The 24,938-nt window shown below is 40.5% G+C and overlaps 1 long non-coding RNA gene across 1 annotated transcript; it reads left to right on the top strand.

The window, feature by feature from the left end:
• The first annotated feature begins 327 nt into the window (after positions 1 to 327).
• LOC135579478 (uncharacterized) lies at positions 328 to 2,081 on the top strand. Its single transcript, XR_010472626.1, has 2 exons — positions 328 to 553; positions 1,733 to 2,081. It is a non-coding gene; the product is annotated as an uncharacterized LOC135579478 (long non-coding RNA).
• Positions 2,082 to 24,938: the final 22,857 nt, after the last annotated feature.

The raw sequence follows: 24,938 nt of genomic DNA, 5'->3' as shown, positions 1-24,938 counted from the left end.
CCTACACTTCTAAGTAGGAAATGAAACTTTTCCTCACAACTGGTAAAGTATGGGCCCAGATACTTTAAAAAATAAAAAATTGTAAATCAATGTGTCCAAAATCAGTTTCCCCTAATCATCTGTCTTTGTCCTTTACTTAACATAGGACAAATGGATGTTCCCAGTTCCTATACAGCACATTTTATAAAGGATTATTATAAGAAAAGCTTATTAATCTTGTCAAGTTGTTCAGAACAGTGTTTGAAGGATTATTTAACAGCAGGTTCTCTTTTTTTCCCCTCTTATCCATTTTATGCCTTTTCTGTTTGCTCAGCAGTTTACAACCTTAGTCATGGTACATTGCATCTCCCATAGAAATGACAGTGCTTTCAGTGACAAGCACTTGACATGCTACATGGAGCAAATACAGGAAAAGGTAGGGCTAACAGGATACTGGGGCAAAGACAGAGACAGCTTTGCTTTTCTTCACATTAGAAAAGTGAACAGGGAATTTTAATTATCTACAGGTTTTGCAAACAAGATGTGGATTAGTTTTGGTGGCAGTTTTATTAAGGTAAGCGTTTCTTTTTTCCTTTATAGTCTGTATATGTGTATCTTTCTCCAGGTTTCTGTCCTTTCCCAGTTCTTTGGCTGTCCTGTGTATTTTGTAGTCTGCCTTACCAGTAATTCATCTTTCCTCTTTCAAAAATGCCCTCCACCTGGGCCTTCTCCCAAACTACTTATAGTCTGTCATGGGAATTGCTTCTAATAATTTCTCACCTTTGTAAGGTGCCAGTTTGGAAGGGTTCATTTCTCTTACACATGACAAAGATGATTTCAACAAGAAAAAAAGAGATTGCAGCTTCATAGATACCAAAAGGAAACAACATTAGGCATTCTAGAACTGAGATATATTAAAACCAATTGGAATCTGTAGCCACACTCAATTGTGATCTATGAGGATCCAAAATATATTCTACCAGCAGAAAAACATATGACCTGTAAATGAGTTGCATCAAAGTTAGAAAGAGTTGAATATCTGAGGGTAGAGTAGCATAAAGCTAATTTCACTGGTTTATTATTTAAAGACTAACTGCTGTCACCATGTGCTCAGGAAGATGCTTTGATCTAACTGTATGTCTGAGATATGAAAGTTAAATGATAAATGGCATTTAACACCTCTGATAGGTATGTTTTGCAGGAAAAACTACAAAGCTTTTTTAGTAATAATTTGTGTTTCTTTTCTGGTGTGTTTTGAAATATCTTTTATTGTGGGTGGTGTGATGTAGTGGAGAAGGACCAAGTAGTGTCATCAGTTGGTCACAATAACAAGTGCCATTCCTGTCTGTCAATCACAAACCTTTGTCAAGAAACTCAAGAAAAAAAAAAAGGAATTGACAATGGTGAAAAAAACAGCTTCCATGATGAATAAAGCTTTAAAATGACAGAGGTATCAGAGGTGAACAATTTGATGCTGTGCAAGAATGTGATTTGATTGTGCTTTAGAAAATCAAAATATATCCTGATAAGCATAAGTGTTTGCCTCTCAGGTGGCTTGGTTGGCCAGGTCACATTTCTTGCCAAACTGAATCAATGTCTAGTGTGTTTACATATGCATATATGTGTGTATGCACACGTGGGTGTATATTATGTACGTATACACTGTAGATAGAGCTCTGGCTCTTTAATCAGTGAGTTTATATTGCCTATTGCCTTCTTCCTCCCTATTTCTGCTTCTTCACCTGTTATGCAGAGGTGACCACCTGACAGGTCCAAGAAGGAGTCGGTGGGGAGAGCAAGTGTCCATGGACCTGCCCCAGTGTTCTCCCCAGTTTTCACCTGCACCTGGGAGGGCAGAGCTGTGACCAGCTCCTCTGTGACTGCCCCACTGCCTCCGAGCCAGGACTGCCTGAAGGTACCCGAAATACTGAACTAAACTGCAGGAAAAAGATATATGTATTTCCCCAAATCGCAAGATGCTGTGAGTGACTGATTTGAGAGAAGTTTTTCTCATACCTCCTTTGTGGAAGAAAAGAAAAAAAATACCAAACAAACCTCCAGATTGTTTTGGCCTCAAGAAATAAATCTGATGCTTTATAGATTTTCATGTGTCTTGCTGTTCTCTTTTTGCAGATCACTCTGTTTTTCTACTTTCTATGGAGCTATACGTACAGTTTTCCCTTAAGATATCCATCTCCTTCTTTAGTGAAACCAAGAGGACACAACTGTAGATATGTGGCAAAGAAGGAGACAAATATCTGAAGTCCTCTGACTAATATGCATATATTGCCAAGTTTCAGAATGAGCATTATTCAAAATTACAAGCCTCCAGCTTAAAGAATAACTAAAAGAAATGCTGACAAAACTAAAGCTGTTCTAATAGTAAGAGTGCAAACAACTGAAAATTTGTATGTCCTTGAATTATTAATTATTCTGCCTTGGAAAGATTAAAAAGGACTTCTGATTAACCCAAGTTGTGCTTTGAAAGCACAGAGAGAAATAAGGTATTCCCTGAGTCCCTGACTAGTTTAAGTATGTATTTGTTAAATTTAAGACCTGTCAAAACCCAGCTATTATTTCATAGCTGCCTTGTACCCACCAGTTTCTTGTAAGCAGTGACTTATGGAACATTTCAGGGCTTTTATACAAGCAAAATAACCATCACAAAACTTGTGGAATATAGCATTAGACTGAAATATCTGCAGCAGATATTCTAGCAACATTTTGTAGAACAACAGAAGACCCATGAAAGGGTTTTAATACAATTAACAATGCCATTAAAATCCATGGGATAGCATTACATTTGATAGACAGACTAAATAGAAATAATGCAAATTATTTCAAGCTTTCTTCATTAAATTCTAGTGTTATTTTAAAAACTTGTGCAGACTTTCCCAGAAACACAAGAACTGGGTAGAAAGAGTTCAGTGTCAGGTAAGTATTAGACTCCTTTTTATCTTTATTATAATTGAAATAATAAATTTACTATGACACTAAATTTTGACTATGACAATTGCAGCTATTAATCTCACCCTAGTTTTAATTTGGCTTTGAACAGACATTTAGCAATTTCCACTCCAGAAAAAAATAATTTAATAAATAAAAAACCTGTCCTGAGAAGAAGGTTTGGTAACAAAACACACTGGTTTAGAGGATTGCATCTGAAATCTGTAAGGAAAGAAGCCTTGCATCTGAAATCTGTAGGGGAAGAAGCCCCATGCTAACAAGGACAACCACTGCAGCTACTGTCACAGCCCTGTTTGTAATGGCTTTGGAAAGGTTTGGGCTGGCTGACTGACGGCTGCATTTGTGCTCTCTTATTCTCCCACCCACTGTGAATTAAATTACAGTAGGAAGAGCTGGACTTTTTCTTGCATAAGAAATGCAGAGACTGTTTTTGTGGCCCTGATGATGGAGAATTACCATCAATCACGATTCTGTATTTGTATGTCCTGAAAGGAGCTGGTTAGTGTGCTTAATCAGGACTAAGATGGACAGGGAGAAAGATTTATGCATCTCTTCTTTGGTATGTGGCATTAAAACAAAACAAACAGGCAGAAACTGACTTCCAAGACAGACAAGCAGTCTGGAACACTGTTTAAATAAATCAGCATGCTATTGATATGAATTGATCCATCAGCACAAGTAAAAATAGGTCCAATCTTCAGTCATCTGCAATTCCTATTCAATTATTTTTAATTCTATTTTTTTTTTTTTAATCCTGGTATTTTCTGAAATATAATCTTTGTCCAGAAAACTAGTGATGATATTATTTTTGATACAATCTATGAGTTTGTTTTTTTAGTGTTTTGTGGTTTTTTAACATCGAGTACTGGAGACTTTACTCAGAGATGTCGGTAAAACAAATAGCGGTGCTAAGGAGCATCTGGAGTGACAGCCCTTCCCACCTGGCACTGCAGACTCTCTGGCCACCCTCAGCCCAGCCCCAGCACCTCACCTGTGGAAATTCAGGCAAATGGTCCCCATGACTGAAACAGGGAGAAGACTGGAGCCAGAAGACACTGTGAGACAGAAGCTGGGGCACATGCACCAAGGCTTTGTGAAGCTCAGCCTGGAAATGAGCTTTTCCTTAACCCATGGAGAATTCAGAAAAGACCCAGTCTGTTAGCAGAGGGAACTTCTGAAATTATTCCTAATCTAGTATTATTTTGTGTTGATTAAATGGAAGCCAGCTAGAGGAACACAGCTGTAACTGCTTGCATAGGCATGTGCATTCAGCATTTGGCATGGCACTGCTTGTGATGGAGTTTAAATGATGAGTGGGAGGTGGAGGGAGCCTGACTTCACAGACATGGTCCAGAGCCTAGCTGAAATGGTCATCTGGTGGTTACTGAGTGACCTTGGAAAAAATATGGTCTGCACTGGACATCTGTCCCCACCACAGCAGCTACTGGAGCTGGTGCTGGAAGCTTTACCTCCATCGAGGGTGGTATCCAACCATGAACCCGTGATGTTCCCCACAGTCCAGCCTTGAGGCCCATGAATAACTAAATCAGGACAAAACAGCAAAGAACCAAAATCCTCCAAGTCCTCTATTCACCAGCAATAGCACAGCTGCCTAGACCATAACAGCCATGCGGGCAGCGTTGTTGAAAGAGGTCCAACATTTTGCCAAACCATTGTAAAAAATCAATGAGACAAATACCACTACACTTGGTCTGACATCATCTTGGCATCAGCACAGCTGGAAAGGGAAGGCAGTGTTTTTGCCTGCCACATTGCACTTCTGAGCTGCGAGAACATTTCAGCTTTCGGAAAAGTAAGGCATGCATCCTTCCAAGGAAGTAATTTTTTTATGGTACAGCCCTCTTGAACCTTATTTTTCTCAGACACTTCTATGTGCACCCTCTTTCTGCTGTGCCCTTCCCAGGCACTGTGAAGCTGTTCTGAAAGAAAACAGCCTTTTTTCCTGCTTTTCTGAAACTCTGGGAAGTGTTTTCTGTTTCAAAATGTGCTTGTTGGAATTGTAAATTCAATTGCTGCCATACATCACGGCTTTCTTTGGCACCAGAGCAGAACCATACAGCCCAGTAACATATTTCATCCTTGTGAACATCAAACGGGTACAGTAAGCTAGCTGTGAGAAAAACTGAGTCCCTTCGTGTGCCACTAGTCATAATGAGCATTAACATGCAAAAGGAAAACTTTTTCAGAGGCTGAGCTGAATGAAGAATGATGGCTGAAGGGTGTTGTGGAAGAGAGAGAAGTTTATTTTCCATAGGTGCTACAAGTAACCCTACACTGGCAAAGTGAAGCATGCTGTATCATGAATGAGACAAACTGACGGTAAAAACCCCCATCAGCATGAGCTGCTTCGGAAGGCATTTAAAGCAAACACCAAGGACAGGCTCCAGCTCCAAGGAGGTTTCCTCTGTGGGAGGTATTATATTTAAACAAATTATTAGGGGCCCAAAACTTGAGGAATAAGGCACTGTACAGGAAGCTATGTCTGGAGGCTTTCAAAGGGGGCAGCTGGATCTCCCCTAGTGATCAAGTGTGAGTTGACGGACCTGGTACAGTCCAGCATTTGGGAAACCTGCACTGCTGGTGAAGTGGGCAGGCCGATACCACTGCTGGGGACATTACTGGCCAGGCTGGAACATGCAGGGAGCTCATCAGCACTCAGTTGTGCCAAGAGTAAGTACAGACTGGGGGTCTTGGGGATACCTTTGAGGAGAGAATGGTTCAAGGGAGATAAAGGGCAAGAGCAGACACCAATAACTTATGAGCCACTAGCACTAATAAAACCTGAAAGAATGAAAATACAAAAGAAGAATCTGATCTGAGTCCTCACATTTCATGGCTTTATTTATGACAGGTCATTGGTAACCTAAACTCACCATAAAACACCTCCTGCCATGGCCAAAAAGGTCCAAGCAAACCTCATTCCCTTTCACAGCCTGGAGCACAGAGATAACATTCCTACAGACACCCTGGAGGCAGTTTATCCTGATCATGCTCACTGCATTTTTATCCCTTTCCTTCAGATTTGGTCTGTGGCTTCGTCTTTTTCAAATGTTAGGCTTTTCTAAGACCATTTTGTGTACCTTTCTCTCATATAGATGTGCTAACAGCAATTATTTGGGTGCAATGATAGTCCTTCTATTCTAGGCACTCAGAAACCAAATCCGTTGAATGCATGTAGCTTGTGTGATTTAACCCTATCAAGAGTCAGATAAGAGACTTTTCACACAACCACTGGACAAAATCGTGGGCCACCTAGCTTTAGTTAAGGGAACCAAGATTGCAGGAGGAAAAACACTGAGCTTCATATGATTACAGTGCTCTGTCCTACGTTTGGTTTTGTTGTTTGTTGGTTTTGATGTTGTTTGTTTTTGGTTTTTTTTAATAGTGAAGACAGCTTTATAGGAAACAGTTCCTTATTCTTATTAACAGTGAGAAATCAAAGGGTGGGAAGTGGTTACCAGGTTTATCTAGGTTCATCTTCTTTATTTGAGTGAAAACAGCTCTTTTCCAGCTTCAGCTTCCCAGGCCACCTCTCCCCACAGCACGTGGTGGAGATGAACATGTGTTACAGGCACCAGTACCATACATTACCCATAGAAAGGTGTGGGGGAACCCAAGGAGATGGCCCCCACTTCCTTGCTGCCCAGCAGCTGTGCCAGCCTGGGGGTTGCCATCTCCAGTTGTTCATTTCCACTGACCTGGAGTCAGGAAGATGAAATCAAGCCACTTTATGGCTACAATTTAATTGACACTCTTACTCAGCAGGTAAGGTCTCTTAGTACACAAGGGTCATGACCATCCTAATCTGTGCTTCTTGTCACATTCAACTGTCCTGGGCATGGTTAAGGGACAACTTCCACACTCTGGTAAGCAGAGAAAACAGGCATTATTCAGGACACAGGAAGGTTTTTAAGTTACCAGGGCAGGAAATTGGATGGGAAGTGGAAAAGCTACTCTGACTCTTCCCTATGCTATCAAGCCCAAGGCAGAATTAGGCTGCCTCTTTTGTTCTTTTTTTATTATTTTTTTTCAAGTAAGATGCAGTCATTGATTTCATGTGATTTATCCCACATATAAGATGAGGGAATGGATCATAGGAAGAATGACTGCAAGTTGGGATCCCAGAGGAGTTGGTTTTCTAACTCAATCATCAAAACATTTTATTCTTCTTTACTTTCAAGCCTACCATAGCTAAGAGTCTCAAATCATGCTTGTGGGTAAGTGCTATTTTGCATCTTCATGGGTGAACCACTGAGCTACCATTGAGCTCTCACCCTGATTTTTCTGATCCCAGAATCAGCAGGGTGACAGGACTCAAGCACGGAGACTGGGACTGTCCCATACACAGCCTTGTTGGCTCCAGGAACTTGAAATGTGCAGACCAAAATGGAAGTCATAATTTCTACAGCATTTTGGTATTCAGACCCCATATGACCTAAATGTTTTAGGGCAAGTCATAACCAGAAGGGAGCACAGTGATTTTATGAGAACCTCTCCTGCAGAGTGCTGCCTATTGATCTTCCGTGCCAGGAGCAGACCTGGTGAAGGACAGAGCACCTTTGCAACGCTCAGAAATTGAATACCTCACCTGCTGACTTGGTGAATTTACTGCTGTCCATTTTTCTTCCCAGGATCATAATTCAAAACTTTCCTCTCCTAAAATGTCATCATGATTAGACAGCTGAAGGGAATGAAAAAAGGTAGAGCCATAAAATGGCATAGAAAGTAAGTTTAAAAGTTATGGGTCTCCTTCAGATTCCTGAGAACATAAGCATTATTGCCTATTTTGGCCTTTTAAATTTAAATGACTGGAGTATAATATCCAGTCTTATCTAGTCTTATTTGCATATATTTCTTTAATCCTCTATTAATGCTTTACATCTTCACTATTCTTACTAACAAACCTTAATTCTTGTGTGAGAATGAAAAACTGGTGGAGTTGTACATGACTATATAGCTCCAGCACATCACATCAGACAACATACTGGTCCATACTGAAGAAAGTAGCAGCTGAAGTAAAGCTAAATATTTATATTTGTAAAGTAAACACAATGAAGTCTTTTAAAATGGCCCACACATAAATACACAAGAGTTGATTTTATACTACTTTGGTGCTCATGAGTATTAAATGAGTTGGCTTGATATTAATGAAGGAAAACAGAAAAATGAGATCTACAACAACATGTCTATCTAAAATAGACATAGTTATTATATATGCTACTATATGTGTATATGCATCTTTAAAGAAGCAGGTACAAATTCACTAAAAGAAGCTCTGCTATCTCCAGTTTATACAGAGAAAGTGAAATTGAGCCATGAGGAAGGCGACATCTTCAATGTCACTCTGCAGCTCAGCCAACAAGATTAAGGTTTGCTAAGCCTCCCCTCATACTTCACCTCACACATGTAGAGTGCTTTACCCTTTTGCTCCAATATTTGATTAATCAAGTCGCACTACAGCCCTGGCTTTATTAGCCTATGCAGAATATCTTTATAAGTACCTTCGCTCCTCTTTGATTGGGATGGATTATGCATTCTTATGTCAAGGGAGCAAACTTGTCACTCCTCCAGCCTCATCAAGATTGAAGCAGCAGCAACAGCAACTCTCCTGGTTAACAGTGAGAATAATAATTAAAAAAATAATTCTGTCATGACTTCAAAGGTTCCTTATTTAGCCTAAGCAGGAACAGTGGTAACTTCAATTTATGACTTAAAATAAATAAATTTTGTATATTAGATATTCAAATTTGCTTTCCACTAAGAGCACATGGGACTTAATCCCACTTGATGCTCCGAAGGGAGAGACTATATTGACTTCCATTAGAGGTAGATCTGGCCCTGCATGGCTACATACATAGTCCATCTAGTTACACAAGAGGAACCAAATGGCATAGTTGAATCTATATTCTGTAACTGTCAGAATAACCAGCAAAGTACAATAATTCGTGATTCAGAGTTCATTTATTTACAGTAATGTTTTGAATAACAAATAAATGAGAAATTGTAAATCTGCTCATGGACAAGTTCATTGTTATGAAACGTGGAGAGGTTCATCCTATAGATAATTTATTGTGAATTAAGTGTTCACCACCAGTACTAAAAAAGCAATAAAAGTCTTTGTTTGCAATCCTTTTTTTAAAAAAAATTGTTATTTAATGATGGATTTAAGCCATATATGTACCTCTGGACTTCGAACATCTGTGAGGGATTGTTTTTACCCCTTGAATTTTACTTCAACCTAATATAAAAATAGGAAGTACTTCACAAAGTATAGCTCTAAATGCACAGACTGGGGACACTTAATGTTTCAATGACTTGGATCTTGGACTTTGATCAAATAAATTTACATTTACACATTTACATTTTACAAATTTACATTTACAAATTTACATTTACACAGTACAGTTATTGAATCTGTGTGAATTGTTTCTAAAATGTAAACCAATTATACTTTTTCTTCTTTTCTATTTTGGATAATGGGCAAAAAATGTATGCCCAAAATCACCAATTTACTGTTACAAATTGTTAAAAGGTAAGTGTGTTTGCATGCTACTGCTGCATTTCACTTGCTTTGTCTTACAGCTGAAAGGTGAAGTTCCTGGGCAGCACTGCTCCAGGTGAATAATTTCCCTTGAAAAAAGGTCCGAAGCAAGAACTGTTCTGTGAGACACTATGGGACACCACCACCCTAAGAAAGGACCATTTCAGGCCTTATCTCCAAGTGCAAGTGATGCATCTTTTATTTGCCTTCTTGTATCAAAAAGCAGCAGCATGTACCTTTAAAATCATAGTTCTGCTAAAGCAATGTACCATCCTATATGCACAGTTCTTGCTTCAGAAGACAAAGAAGGTAAGAAAAACCTCATCCAAAAGTTATTAATGATATAACTTAAAGAGTCATTGGAGGAGACCTTATTCCATCTGAGTGTCTGATAAGAACCTTGATATCTGGGAAAGCCCAGAAATTTGGAATGGGGACTTCAAGAACATCTCACAGCTTGAACACAAACTAGCCAGACCTGGGGGGCTGCTGAAAGGGTGAAGAGCCAGGGGCAGCCACACTTCTCTGCTGCTTGGACATGGATACTATTTTCATGATGTGTGCATTTTGTGCTCTGAGTAGGAATCACCCCCATTTATCCAATACAGAAAAATGCACAAAAATGAGCTCCTGACAGAGTTATCCAGAGCCTGAAATTTTAATTTTGCCATTTGCTGCAACATTTCTGAGAATACAAAGAAGTCAATAGTTTAGTCCGTATCAAGTGTCTTAGATCCTATTTACTATTACACAGGAGCTTCTTTTTGGAGAGGAATACAGATTTTTACAAATAATCGTTCCAGGCAAACATTTGATGAAAATTACTAAGAAGGAAAGTATTTTCTCAGAAATTATTTGACTCTCCAGGAAAGAAAAAAGAAAAAAGGCTTTCATTTTTGCGGGAAAAACTTGAAACATGAGACAAAAGTGCTAAGCATTTTGTTTGGTAAACGTAACAAATGTGGTGCTTTATTGCTTTTGGCACTAGCATATATTGTTTTCCAGCTCCACCATTCATGTTTCATCACATACAACCTTACACAACAGGAGATGCATTCAACTTTGGTGTCTTATGTAATATGAAATTCCCAGGAAAGAGGGTGGGATGACTCAGACGGATGAAGTGCAGCCGCACAGTTGGCCAGGAGAAGACAAGCTCTAAAGCATGGTTCACTGTAATGGTCCTCATGATTACTGAGGAACGAAGCCTGTGAGATGTACAGTGGCTTCTGCTCCCCACAAACCTCCCACAGGATTGCTGGGAGGCATTAAAATATTACTTTTTTTGCAGTAGTTGCAATCTGCAGCATCCTGAGTGTAGGTTTTCTGAGGAGGACCACACAAGTCTTGAAGCTTTTGATGCTACCCCGTCACAGCTCTCTGCTGATCAGCCATCAGCCATGACCATTCGTCTCTGCTGTAACCAAGACTCAAATTCACATGTTCGGCAAGCAGCAGCTTATTTCTGAGTCAGTCATAACCTTTTCCTGCTTTCTCAGTTGCTCTTTGGTTATCTCCAGCTGAAGAAGGCTTTTGCATATTTTGCTTCAGTCTATCACTGTACGAACACCGAACATGTATGAATACAAAATTCAGCCTGTAAGTACAGGGCAAAAACTTATTTGTGTGTTCATCTGATGGAAATCTGTCCAACTCTATTATTGGTTTTGCTATTGGCGTTCTAGTAGAAGAACAGAATTTGACTTGTTGAGGCTGATTTTCATGAAACGTTTTGAAATTATTTATATTCCTTCTTCAGGTATTAATTTAAAGGACTGAGATTTGGGCCATTGCATTGAATATATTAACATGTAGTTTTGAGGATATTTCTGGGCATGTACACTAAATGTGAAAACTCAGTATACTTGCAAAATCGCAAGCATAAATCAAATAACAACTAAAGCATTTCCGCAGACCAATGGTTTTAAGTGCTCTCAGCAGCTGGAAAAAGTGCAGACCCTTTGCTATGCAAAATTGGCATGTATAGATTTGGAGCATACACAGACCTTTGCTAAACTACAGCAGTCCGTTAGGTTTAAATGTGCTTGTTGTTAGCAGGGCACAAGTGTGATTTGATTACTGTGTTGTTCTGGAAAAAAAAAAAATTGGAAAGGCAAGAAACAGAGTTTTTGAGAACCAGCTAAAGTTGGGAAGGGCTGTTATGGTTGTAATCTCCAGCATTTCCTGTTTCGGCTTTTTAGAACTTTTCTTGGAGAAAAATGGACAAGAAATTAGGAACATACTGATGAATTCACAAAAGCACATGACCTTTGGAGTGAAATTTAGGACAGCAGCAGATGAAGTCTCATATTTTTTAAATTATTTATATAACTTGTTATCAATCTTAGCAGTTAAAAATAGCCTCATAACATTTTCAACGTAAATCCTACTGGTCCCTGGGGCACAGATGCGTGCTGGGCTGCATCTCCAGTCCAGGGGCACCTGTGGCCATGGAGATGCCACCCAAGATCATCGCTGAAGCAGAAAGGACCTCCAGGCACCCAGCTGGGGAGCAGGGTGGAGAGGAAGCTGGACTGCAGGGGGTTGTAAAACTCCCTGAGTGAGGAAGACGTGGAACAATACAGAAAGAGTTATGAACTGCTTTGTGATTACCAATCCTACTTCCAGTCTCTGTGGTATCTCTTGTAGCTAGTTAGATGAGAAATCCAGCCAGCTTGCAGAACTAATTAGACTAAGGTTCACTAATTTTACAATGCAATACTCACTCTGAGGTTCACTCATCAGAACAACAGTTTCTTACAGCTTTACTTGCATAATTCACCTTTTATGAAGTGAGAGTCTGGATGTTTGTTCTGCTTCCACCAGAAGACTTCATAAAGATGTGACACTCCAAAAAAACACCAGTCTTCACAAGTACCTCCTTAGTTACCAGTATGCAAGGAGAGGACCTGGGCACCACATAGAGAGTAGCTGGTCCAGGGGGTGAGCCCCCATACATTGGGTCCCTCACAGACTTCTGTTTAGTCTGTCCGCCAACAGGCTGCAGCATCTTGTCTGATCACTCCTTTTGCATGTCAAAACTCTGCTGTAGGTAGGATGCTGTGGAATGCATAGCAACCATCCCAAAGCTGGGGAAATCAGTATGTGAACATCGTTAAAAGGACTTGAAGATTGCAGCTGCACAGAGAAATGTATCTCCAGCATGCTCGGAGGAGTGGCTGACACACCAGAAGGCTGTGCTGCCATCCAGCGAGACCTGGACAGGCTGGAGAGTTGGGATGGGAAAAATTTAATGAAATATAACAAGGGCAAGTGTAGAGTCTTACATCTGGGCAGGAACAATCCCAGGTTCCAGTATAAATTGGGAAATAACCTATTAGAGAGCAGTGTAGGGGAAAGGGACCTGGGGGTCCTGGTGGACAGCAGGATGACCATGAGCCAGCACTGTGCCCTTGTGGCCAAGAAGGCCAACGGCATCCTGGGGTATATTAGAATGGGGAGGGATTAGTAGGTTGAGAGAGGTTCTCCTTCCCATCTACTCTGCCATGGTGAGGCCACACCTGGAATATTGTGTCCAATTCTGGGCCCCTCAGTTCAAGAAGGACAGGGAACTGCTGGAGAGAGTCCAGCGCAACCACGAAGATGATTAAGGGAGTGGAACATCTCCCTTATGTGCAAAGGTTGAGGGAGCTGGGTCTCTTTAGCTTGGAGAAGAAGAGGCTGAGGGGTGACCTCATTAATGTTTACAAATATATAAAGAATGAGTGTCACGAGGATGAAGCCAGACTCTTCTCAGAGACAACCAACAGTAGGACAAGGGGTAATGGGTTCAAACTGAAACACAAGAGGTTCCACTTAAATTTGAGAAGAAACTTCTTCACAGTGAGGGTGACAGACACTGGAACAGGCTGCCCAGGGGGGTTGTGGAGTCTCCTTCTCTGGAGATATTCAAAACCCACCTGGACACCTTCCTGTGTAACCTCATCTAGGCGTTCCTGCTCCGACAGGGGGATTGGACTAGATGATCTTTTGAGGTTGCTTCCAATCCCTAACATGGTGTGATTCTGTGATTTCCCAGGCTGTGTGAAGAAGGCAGTAAGTTCTGATGGAGCTGTGTCAGCAAAAAACAACAGGATGCAACTATTTCTGCCAAAGAGAATGGGGAGAAGAGGGTAACATGGGCACTGACTTTTAAGGAACTCTTGGATATTATGGCTGCCTGGGTTTTCTCTTGGCAGAAAAAGAGAACAATTGTCACCTTTCTTGCAGGGCAGAGATGCTCACAAGCAAAGTTGTGCATGGGATTAGCTATCACAAAATGCTTTGCTTCCCTCCACGTGCATGCAGGACTGCGGTGCAGCATACTTGTTTCGGGTTTAGAATAACCATGGTTACTCCGTTAGCTGCCATAGCCACAAATTTCATCTTCACACAGTGGTAATTATACTTGAATTTAAGCGAGAGTTAACTGACACAGCTGAATTAATTATCAATAGATCTACATCCTATTTTAACGAAGTGCACATGTGTTCCTCTTGTAAACAGTCATGTTCATAATGGGCAAACAGTTGCAGGAGGTGAAAGTAGATACTGTCACTTTTCTTTAGTTATAATGCAGATGGGAATTAGGAATAATGACTGTGTCCTGGCACTTTGATAGGAACCTGAGGAGAAAAACTGCCAAAAGCAGTACTGAAAAGCAGTGACAAAATACTTATCATTTTCAGCCACAGGCATGTGCTGAGCTTAACTATACAAATGACCTCAGATACAAGGTCTTACATAAGAAATGAAAATAATTCCTGTATTCTTATTGTCCAAAACAAACAAGCAAACTAAAACCAAATAGTGAGCAGTTCTGTTATTTTCTTTATGCTAATGGTGTTTCTAAAATTCCCTAAATGCAACAAGTATTCAGCTAAACTTGGAGGAAAAAAAAAGAAAAAAAAGATAAATGATCTGATAGGCAGAATCCAAGTAATATCTTCATTTTTTAATAATTTTTCTTTCCTTTGAACATTGACACTCCTTTGTTTTCCTTTCCAAGATGCAGCCGTAAACCACTTTATAAGATGCAAATAAAATTTTCTTAAATTTGGCAAGGGAGAATAATGAATTGGTTTTATAGGCCTATAAAACAACCTGAGTCTGTGGGCATTTGGAAATAATGGTGTCAATTAGGATCTGTAATGTATTCTGGGACATATCATAGAAAATGTGGCAGCAAACTCATTTTTTCCTTTCAAAATGATCACCTGCAATATGCAATAAAATGCAAGGATGTACTCATAAAAGAGTCATTGCAGTATCCTCCCTAATATATATGCAAATATTTCATCACTTCGAAACTTAGAGGCACATGAGAAAGCTGTTACAAATTAAGATCAACTTCCAGTTGCCATATAAATCAAAGCAACAGCTCTTCTCTAAATAAAGTACCTGCTCAGGGAAGTAAGCTACTTTGATGAAATGCTGATGTGAATTGGCCCTGCTCGTCATCACTGCAGTTGACAGGCAGTGCCTGGCTCTCATCCTTCTTTGCAGATGTTATGAAATCTGCCATGGCTGGATGCTGCTGTCTGGCTGCAGGAAGGCTTTGCTACACGTGCTGAAGTGCCTTATGTTGCTCTCACATTGCGACTGTCACCTTTACAAGGTGAAAACTTGCAGTCTAGAAGAGATTACAGTCCTCTTTGGTTACTGCACCAAATCGAGTACCAGTAATGATCTCTTAAGGCTCAACCACTGCTGCTGACTCAAGGCTTCAAAAAGCCTTTACTTGTTCTAGGGGAATCCCAAAAGTTGAGAGGCAATAAAAAAACCCTGGTTCAAACCCCCTTTTCTGAAAATCTTATTTGAAATCATAGACAGTGGCGTGTTCTCTACTCTTTGTACTGAAAAGCACAATAATTCTGCAGGAGACTTCATCCTTCGCAGCAGCAGGAGGCAGCAGGATGCCTACCCAGATTAAGCATTTCTGGAATAAAGCAGCCTGAAGGAGGTAATCAATATTTTTCAAAAGTTTACTTGAGTTGGAAAAAAATACAGAGTGCTCTCTAAGACTGAATTGCCACAACAAACGATTACAAAGAAGACAGCAGAAAGTCAGGAAGGTCAAATTACATGAGTGCCCACTGCAATGCTGCAGTGGGCCACATCCATTCAGGAGCAAGAATTGCTCAAGTAAAACCTTACTTTTTAAGGTTCAGAAAGTATTCTCACCCTCAGTGGATGGAGAAAAAGATCATTTAATCTGCCATGGAAGGCCATAAATGAGAATTCATTTGTTCACAAGTTAACGGAGAAGCACAGAAAAATGGGATTTATTTTAATAGGTGGCAAGAACCAAAGGATACAGATAGTTTATCAAACTCTTTTTTGCTTGGTCTCCTGTGTACGCATACTTTTCTATGTATAATAAGTCTTTTCATACATCTCTGCCAGGTGAACATTGAAAATAGTATCTAGATGTCTAAAGAACTAAAAAACTCAAGCCAGCTACTGAACAAACTAGTTTTGCAGCCTGCAGTTTGTCCTGCCCTGTGTCTGGTATTGCCCTGCTGCCCTCTCTTTTTTAAGACAAACTAAATGGCATCACGGGTGTAGAAACGGACACTGCAGTAGCTCCTCTAATCTCCTGCTATGCTAATGCAGACTTGTTACCCGCTGACAAGCAAGTGTATACTCCTTCTACTCTAACTTTGAATGTGACAAGTAGCAAAGCTCTGTTGGAAGTTTATTTGACAGAATAATTGATTTCACTGTCAGAAACAGACCTGAGAAAATAACTCATGGCAAATAATGTATTCAATGAATACAGTTTCTTCCCCTGTCCATGCTAGACCTGCTAAAAGATCATGAGTCCCTTGACTGTATTCACTCTTTGGATGTTTTGCACATTGACTTGCCAAGAGGCAGAGAGCTGCTCATTGCAGGTGGATTCCTCCAGGAGTCTGGGTTGCTTTGAATGGTTACGTTTGGTCCAGGGAAGCAAAATTTCCTCACTGGATACAAAACTCATATTCAGCAGGTGGATATGAGAAAACAAGCAGAGCTCACAATCTCTCAGGAAAAGAAAAAGGAGGATGAAATGTGAATGAAGAGTTGAAGTCAGGAAGTCTCTTACTGGTGAGGAGAACACACATTTTATACAAGCTGTTTTTTAACATCTTGACTGTATGATCAACATCATGAGGACGGGTGGTTTGCTGAGGGAGTCTTCTTGCCACCCAGCAATGTTTCTTACTGAACCCCTGTTAGTGTGCATCATCGTCAGTCCTTCACTCATGTAAGCACTGTACAGACCGCAGAACTCAGTACTAATTCACATCTATTTTAGACTGCGTCTCTCCCTAATAGCAGAGCTGAGAATAAAGCTTGGATCTGACTCTCAGCTCTTTTGGCTCTCAGTATTTGTGAAAAATTTCAAAATTACAATGAGCAACGCAAAACAAAAACAAAAAACCAACAAACTTCTGCATGTTCTGCAATTTCAGAAAAGGAAACATGGAAACTTTTTCATAAACTGAAACAATTTAGAGCTAAACTCCAAGGAAAGTTGCACTACTTGTTAAAGTTGTTTTTTAAATATATTAAAAGCAGTAGTCCAGTTTGCATTAGGAATATATTTACATATTCTCTGCGAGTTACATAGCATAGAAAATGTTGCCCATCTAACAACTGTCATTGAAAGCTCACGACTTCCATCCAAGAACTAACATTTCTTTACCTTGCCTCTCTGGGGAAGAGTTTGTGATGCTCATTCCTGAGGTGAGATGTTTTATTCTTGGGCAGACACAAGCGGGAAATGGTAGGAGAGCAACAAGGTTACCAGTACCAAGGACCAGTGCTTTCAGATTTATCTCTGTCTTATGAAAAGCAAAACATGCAGGAGAGAAAAGAAAGAAGAAACGCTGGTCTTGGCAAGAGCCAGATGAGTAGGTGTGGTTTATTAGCTAGCGCACGGCCGCAACCATGGGAAGGAATAGTTGCTCCTATCAGCAGCATGGAAAGTCTAACACTGTGGGGGCTCACATTAACTGGCTTTATATTCTTTCATGGGAAAAGCTTCTAACTCAGTCCTGCTGATTGCTAAAAACCGGGAGTTTCATGCTTTGAAGAACTATATTAATGCCTTTGTATGTGCTTTTACTATGGAAAAAGAAGAGAAGCAAACCTCTTGCTTTCACATTAGAGATGAGTGCTGGGTAACACTAAAAGTGGGTTGGATTTCATGAAAATAATTCAGGTAATACATTTTGTTTCCATGAGGATACCTTGTTTGTAAGTTACTTCTGGATCCTGCACTCTACTGAATTAGTGAATTATCTACTCTACTTAGCTCCCCAAAGCAGGATTGATTGGTAAGAGTAGGCTTCACTGTGGTCTCCAGACCTCTGCTCCCCTCCTCACCTCCTGCATCTGGTGGCAGAGTTCTGTCACCCAGGAGGGAAGTGCCAGGCACAGGCTCTGATGGCTGGAAATGCTAGTGGAAAGGCAGGACCTGTGGAAGGGGCTTTTACAGGCAGTTTAGGGGCTGAAGTATTTTGGAATATTTCCATGGAATGGAAAAAGCTAATATTCATAAACAACGAGTAGATAACACCCACCAACCTGATGGTGGGAAGCACCTGTCTTCTCTCTCCAGCAGCTGGAGACCCAGAAATACATGGTACTGAAAGCCAAAGGGTCCTTCCACTGAAGGCAAAGTGGAAAAAAAAAACTCTGTGAAACCAGCAATGAAGACACATTCTGTCTGTGCAGACTCAACTCCACTAAGTTAGGTTCAGTTTTCCCTGTGGTACCCCTGTGGCCTCAGTTTAATGGGAGAGCCTGCAAACTGGAAACAGGTGTGTGAGCAGCCTGATACAGAAAGAGAGAGTAACAATGCAGGAGTATGGAGTAGCACAGATTTGTTGACTAAGAGGGTTGATCAAGAATGGCTGTCTATCAGTTTGACATTAGCAGAAGAGCATTCCTGACAACGTTGCAGTGCTCACCACCAGGCTGGCAGCTGTTCCACAGGAATCAATGTCCTCTTTCTAACCAAGTGACCATTGCAGTCAAAAGCTAAGGACTGATAGCAAATAGAAACTGAGCTAAATAGTTATCACTCTGAGCTGAACCTCTCCAAGGTCTATTGTTGCTAAACTTACAGGTAAACTTTTGTATGTTAGTTTTATCTATAACAGCCTGCTTTAAATTAACCCTTGTTTCTCTTTTTTTATTTATAACACTTTGTTATGTTCCCATTATTAATTATTGACATTAGCAACCAAAACATGCATTCCTCTTCCAGGCAGTCACTGCTATGTGGAGCTCATAATCAGACTGACAAATGCAATCTCTAACAGTTCCCAGACTTTCATAATAATTTTTTATGCCATTTTGTCAGCAAAAGACACCACTTTGGATAATAAACTCAAAATGTGCTCACTCCTTTCCTTGCACATGAAGGCCACCAAGTCCTTGACAAGACAAGGTACTGAATCACAGTGTGTTCTTGGCCTGCATGGATATTGGTAAGGCCATTACGCTAGAGCTGGAGCTCAGCAGTAATCCAAAAGGATCTGTGAGCAAATGCAGGTTCTTGTATCTGTACCCCTCTGCTATCTGTGCAGGCAGAATCCCACTTGTGCAATTCCTTTTAAAGAACCATGGTTCACAAAATCAATTCAGACCTATGAATTTCAATGAGAATGCTGTGTTGTATGCTAGGCAGCCAACACTCTGCCTGGCACTTCAGGGGTAATTAAGGCAGTCAGTTTACCTAATGGGATGGCTGAACCCAGAGAGTTTAAAGGGTATGTTTGGATAAGCATATAAAGCTTATCCCAGCCCCTGAGCCCACAATAAATTATACTCCCAGCCTCGGTAGAATGATCATTTCTAGCAACTGGGGGCTGGTCACATTTTCTTCAGCAATGTCATCTTTCATCCAACTACTGTCTAAAAAAGATACAACTGCAAACATTTATAGAAAGTCTAATTCTAGCACATCTTCTGAAAATTACTAGAGCTCTAGTTTGGCCCTAACTAACTCTTTCATAACTAATCACTAACCTCTGAGTAAACACTGATAGTTCTTCAATGTTACCTTATTGTGTTTTCTGTCCCACTGTCCCTGCCCTCCCTTGATGTTGAATGATATTTCCATTGCACTAGATCAAAACAATCAAGGCACTAGGAAGAAATGGTTTATTAATGTGGCACCCATGGCATTAAAAAGAAAAAAAAAAAAGAAAAAAAAAGTAAACAAGTGCTCGGACAAAAATCAAAATATGGAAAAAATAACATTTTTTATTGCAGGAAGCACAGATATGAGAGAAATAACTCTAGAGGGAGCATAAAGACGTATCAGTTTTAGAGAAAAGAGGGAACATGCAATCTGCTACATGATTTGGGGCTTTTCATTTGAATGATGCTGAGCAACCCTTCTTTTTAGCCGATGCCTAGGAATACAAATTGTCTACTAAATATCTGCAGCTGCAGTCTGTTCTGCTATTAAAGCAGCTGCAGAATGTCACTGCTGTTTGCTTTGCATAGAAGAGTGAAGGGGGAAGGATTCAAAGAGAGACAAAGACCATGACAGCATTGCTAAGACCTGTGTATTAAGCCTGTGGTTTTTAATGTTTCCTCTTTCCATTTCCCCTGCTCCTCGTGGTTTGTTCAGTAAGAGAAAGAGATGTGGCAGCACAGGGATAACTGAACATCCTGGGCTTGGTCAGACCTGTGTTCGTTTTGAGACAATTATTATTTACTGCTTGCAATATGGTAGGATCTAGAAGCCCCGGTCATGGCACAAGATCTTATTTTTCATGGGACAAATGCAGACAATGTCAATTTATTGATTTTTTAAAGAATGCCTGTAGCATGCAAAATGTATTCCATAATGCAGCCAGTCACATTATAAATAACACACAAATGGCATACTGGAAGCCAAACCGAATGCAAAGCACAGCTTTATCAAAAGCTAGGAAAGCTCACAGCATGCAAAAAAGATTACATTGACCCTCAAGATACGAAACTCATATGAGCCTCTGGGATTAGATATGATGTGTATCTTTCACCTTCAAATACCAGTGACTAGCAAGAGGAGTATAGGAAGGTTATACACTGTCACATTGCTGAAGTTAGAGCTTTCTGTAATTCAGGACTGCTAGAAAACCAAAATCACCTTATTTTAAAAAAGAGTGAACTAATTATAATACAATGTTAGAGCGGTGGATGTGGTCTACCTTGACTTCAGCAAAGCGTTTGACACAGTCTCCCATAGCATCCTAGTTGCTAAGTTGAGGAGGTGTGGTCTGGACAGTAGAGTAGTGAGGTGGATTGCAAACTGGCTTAAGGAGAGAAGCCAGAGAGTGGTAGTCAATGGTGTGGAGTCTAGTTGGAGGCCAGTATCTAATGGAGTGCCTCAGGGTCAGTACTGTGGCCAATATTATTCAATATATTCATTAACGATTTAGCCGAGGGAACTGATTGTACTATCAGCAAGTTTGCTGATGACACTAAGCTGGGAGGAGTGGCTGACACACCAGAAGGCTGTGCTGCCATCCAGGGACCTGGACAGGCTGGAGAGTTGGGATGGGAAAAATTTAATGAAATATAACAAGGGCAAGTGTAGAGTCTTACATCTGGGCAGGAACAATCCCAGGTTCCAGTATAAATTGGGAAATAACCTATTAGAGAGCAGTGTAGGGGAAAGGGACCTGGGGGTCCTGGTGGACAGCAGGATGACCATGAGCCAGCACTGTGCCCTTGTGGCCAGGAAGGCCAATGGCATCCTGGGGTGTATTAGAAGGGGAGTGGTTAGTAGATTGAGAGAGGTTCTCCTTCCCCTCTACTCCGCCTTGGTGAGACCCCATCTGGAGTATCCAGTTCTGGGCCCCTCAGTTCAAGGAGGACAGGGAACTGCTGGAGAGAGTCCAACTTAGGACAACAAAAATGATTAAGGGAGTGGAGCATCTCCCTTATGAAGAAAGGCTGATGGAGCTGGGTCTCTTTAGTTTGGAGAAGAGGAGACTAAGGGGGGACCTTATTAATGTCGACAAGTATATAAAAGGTGAGTGCCATGAGGATGGAGCCAAGCTCTTCTCAGTGGCAAACAATGATAGGACAAGGGGTAATGGGATCAAGATGGAACACAAGAGGTTCCACTTAAATTTGAGAAGAAACTTATTCTCAGTAAGGGTAACAGACACTGAAACAGGCTGCCCAGGGGGGTTGTGGAGTCTCCTTCCCTGGAGATATTCGAAACCCGCCTGGACACCTTCCTGTGTAACCTCATCTAGGCGTTCCTGCTCTGGCAGGGGGATTGGACTAGATGATCTTCTGAGGTCCCTTCCAATCCCAAACATACTGTGTGATACTGTGTGTGAAAAATTAAGTCGTCACATGTTTAAAATTTTATTATAGTCAAACAAAATATCTGGTTTAGGCCACTCAGGGAAATACTGTCCCTTTACAATCAAGTATGCCATGTGCGTATGGAAATCTCAAAATACCTGATGGTCCTCTTCAGCTCTAAATTCCTTCATTTAATGTCAGATAATATCACCACTGTTCAGTCAGGAAGGGTGTGAAACCCACTATCTTCCCAATGCCTTCATGGGAGATAAGGGCCTTGGTCTGTCTGACTTTGAGGGACACACCTGCTCACGGTACTTAGTTGTCTGAATAGATCTATAGAGAAGGCAATGTGGTTGACTTCAGAAAATAGAGACTGAGAATAATACAATACTTTAAATCATTTCAACTACACGTATTTATCAGGAAAAAATCCTACCAAACTACTAAATAACAAACTTATTTAACTTGAATTTAATAAAATCTCTCCAGCTCAAGGTATTCTTTAGTCACATTTTAAAATCCAGACATTATGCTAGTCAGACACACTTGGAATAATTTTGGTTGTGTTTTGAATGGCTAATCAACTGAAAGATTATACCTGAGTCCTATAAATTAAACTTAGATTTACAAAAAATATAGCCCACTTGCATCATGCATGCATAGTGCTTCGAGGTGGGGATATTATGATTAATAACAGATCTGAATGTTAGTTTGCTTTATCTTTCATATCAAACACATTATTAAAATATATTTAATCAAACTTATGTAGCATATAACACACATAGCAGTGTGAATACAGTTTTTTTTTTTTAAAAAATGGCAGCTAAAGTGTTATTGAGAGAAAGATGTGCAGTTTCATGAAAATAACTGCATGCTTCAGACTCTCATGTTCCACAGCAGGAGAGGAATGGGAGTAAAGCGGAAAAGGAGAGGAAAGAGGGGGAAGGTTTAAATCAGAAGCAAAAAAGACATACAGAGATGCTGAAGGGTGCTTAAATATATTGAAAGAAAAAATGCAGTGGCTCTGTAAACATTAGACTAGTCTCACTTTCATGCTATTGAACGTAACATATAAACATTAAACACTTCAAGATGGGTTTAGGTGAGTATTTGTGGATAGCCTGACTGGGTCAGAGTGGTAGCATAGATGAGCATTAACCGCAGTCACTGGTACATGTGTTCATCTGCACTGACAGAACAGGGCTTGACAAGTTTCACTGCATTTCAGCTCTATCAGTTGATTAAGACATCTTTTCAGGAGGAATCATCTCCTGACAGCACAGCAATCTCTTGTCAGCGACTGCGGGCAAGATGAAACTGTTCTCGTCGCACGTGCTGCAGCACTCATCTCCATCCCTGCACCCTCTGAACCGAGGGAAATGAGGCAAAGTTTTGGGCTTCTCTCTTTTCAGAATGTGTTTTGTTGACCTCTGTGTCAGTGCACAAGACAGAATTTCACCAAAGAAAAGAGAGCCATGGAATGACTCACCTGGAGCACTGTGTGCAGTTCTGGGAGCCACAGTATAAAAAAGACGTTAAGAGTGTCCAGAAGAGGGCTACAAGGTTGGTGAAGAGTCTGGAGAGGAAGCCATATGAAGAGCGAGTAAAGACACTTGGTTTGTTCAGCGTGGAGAAGAGGAGACTGAGAGGAGACCTCATTGCAGCTACAGCTTCCTCACAAGGGGAGAAAGGGTGGGCACCAAACTTCTCTTTGGTGGCCAATGACAGAACCCAAGGGAATGTCAGGAAGATGTGCCAAGGGAGGTTTAGGTTGGACATCAGAAAAGGTTCTTCATCCAGAGGGTGGTAAAGCACAGGAACGGGCTCCCCAGGGAGGTGTCACAGCCCTAAGCCTCACAGTGTTCAAGAAGAGACTGGACAACGCTCTCAGACACATGGTGTGAACTGTGCAGTTGTCATATGCAGGGACAGGATTTGGACTCAACGATCCTTGTGGGTCCCTTCCAACTCAGGACATTCAATGATTCCATGATTTCCTGAAAAAAAAAAGCTGAACTGAGCAATATTAATTGAAATAAAATTATCTGAAGGGATTCATTGATTCTACACTGTAACCTGACTCTTTGAGCAGCTCTTTTTTGTAGTGCTTCTTTACAATGAGGAGTGAATTTCAGCTGGCAAAACAAATATCTCAAAAACTGCAAAACGGGTCACCTGGGACTGCAGAGACCATGACAGTGTCAGGAATTAAACCTGCCTCTTGCTTCGCAGGGGTTTGTAAGGCCTCCTGGGGCACCAGGACAGTGCCAATGTCTTTAGGGCAATGAGCCACTGACTACGCTGACACATTGGGGAATATGTGGGGTTGCCGCTGCCAGTGTGCTCTGTTAGGAAAAGAACTCCTCTTTATTTGAAATAAATGCTCGTATTACTTTCCTTCATGGTTATACACTTCAGTTGAAGTTAAAGGACACTTGCCATATTTTTGTGTACAGCTTACAGTTGTTTCATTACGTGTGGTGTCTGTAATAGCCTACACAAAATGTCCTATGACAGAACCTGGCCCTATCATATCTGTTTAATGTGGATTTCTATCAAGCATAGCAATATCTTTGCTTCATGTAATAAATGATTCTCCTTTATTTTACCCATCCTAACTAGGCATATTTCACATATGAAATTTCAAGCTGCTCTAAGCAACAGCATCCTCTTATTGTATGAAATACTTAGATATTTTTACTGTATCAACAGAGTGGAACAGGTTAAATGTCTGGATCTGGCTTGTGACTGTGCAGAATATATTTATAAATATGGCACTTGATGGTTTCACTTAAAAAAAAAAAAATTAACAATGAAGAAATGTTTTTGTCAGCCCCTCTGACTAATGAATCATGTTTGTGTTTTTAAAGTGTTTTATAAATTGAACAAAAAACATCACCATGTAAGTGAAAGACTTGTCAGATATTTAAACCTATAAGAACTCAGTCAGTCTGAATGTGTAAACACCTTTCACACTACTGTTTAAAGTATCAAAGCTGCTTTTCAATTAAAAATAATAGTTTTATTCAAAGAGCAACTTTCTGTAAAGGTATACTCTCTATTGAGAAGAAAAAAGAAAAGAAAAGACAACAACAAACCCCCCCATATTCTGATAAAC

This window comes from Columba livia, chromosome 4, assembly GCF_036013475.1.
Source record: "Columba livia isolate bColLiv1 breed racing homer chromosome 4, bColLiv1.pat.W.v2, whole genome shotgun sequence".
In the NCBI taxonomy this organism is placed as follows: Eukaryota; Metazoa; Chordata; class Aves; order Columbiformes; family Columbidae; genus Columba; species Columba livia.
Note: the sequence above shows the minus strand (reverse complement) of the source record. Positions and strands in the feature narration are given on the sequence as shown.